We start from the raw sequence: 1299 nt of genomic DNA, 5'->3' as shown, positions 1-1299 counted from the left end.
TATTGAAAGTAGAAAAATGAGAAAACGGCTCCTTTTTCGTTTTTTTCCAAAACACGAAAAATGAGAATTCAGCTTAAATTTTAGTTTTTTTCGTTCAGAGGTAGAAAAATGAATAAACAGCTTGAATATTCGATTTCTACAAGTGGGCGGGAATTAATGATTGATCAGCCGAAGATCAAACCGTGCCTCATCAGTTCTTCCGCAGTATCAAGCAGCAGAATAATAGTCCTCCACTGCTGCAGTTGTATGGGGCAGAGTCTAGACAGGGCTTTCTTCTGTGTAGATATAAATTCTATTTTTTGCATCAGCTGGGCATGGCAGGGTATGATATGACAGCTGTCATAGCCTACCCTGCTCACGCAGTAAGTCTGTTTGTTTAAGTAATTAATTAATTAATTTGTTTAAAAATAAATACTTTAAACACTAAGACAAAAAGGAAAGAATAATAAATTGGCTTGGGTATATATAGGCCTATGTTCATGCAAGAACTGTCATTCTGACTGACAACCGGAGAACAACAGATATTAAATAGCCTACTGTTAGAGTTATATAATGTAGTCTTGTGTTTTATTCAAATGGATTATAATTGATATCTCAAAAGGATATGCACTTGTGTGAGGCGTGAGCTGCTGCGCACTCGCACTGCAACGCAAGATTTTCATAAAATATAATAACTTGCCATTTCGGTTTGTTTCTCACCAAACCCTCAGTATACCTTCAGAATACTTGGAATATACGCCACATGTTCACGCAAGAACTGTCATTCTGACTGACAACCGGAGAACAACAGATATTAAATAGCCTACTGTTAGAGTTATATAATGTAGTCTTGTGTTTTATTAAAATTGATATCTCAAAAGGATATTGTGCTGCGCACTCGCACTGCAACGTAAGATTTTCATAAAATATAATAACTTGCCATTTCGGTTTGTTTCTCACCAAACCCTCAGTATACCTTCAGAATGCTTGGAATATACGCCATGAGATGCATAGGATTATTTTGCGACAGATATGCATCAGCTTCAAAAAAAAAACTAAATTGGCAAGTGCGAGCAGGACATTTTTGTGTTAAGTAATAAGCCTTTAGAACACTCTAGTAGTCACTCTAGTTCACACAGTTCCAATAAATTGCGATGGGTTAAATAAACTCAATAAGCAGACAGACGCGACTACAGTCAAGCGCAGACCAGTATTGAAGTGCACAGGAAATAAGCAGCAGTCATATTTAAAGCAGTTTAAATTAATATTGAGTACCGATTGATGTTCACTTGGATTTTTTCCCCATCGAGGGGAAATAAC

This window comes from Sinocyclocheilus anshuiensis, unplaced genomic scaffold (assembly GCF_001515605.1).
Source record: "Sinocyclocheilus anshuiensis isolate Anshui unplaced genomic scaffold, SAMN03320099.WGS_v1.1 scaffold2171, whole genome shotgun sequence".
NCBI lineage: Eukaryota > Metazoa > Chordata > Actinopteri > Cypriniformes > Cyprinidae > Sinocyclocheilus > Sinocyclocheilus anshuiensis.
Note: the sequence above shows the minus strand (reverse complement) of the source record.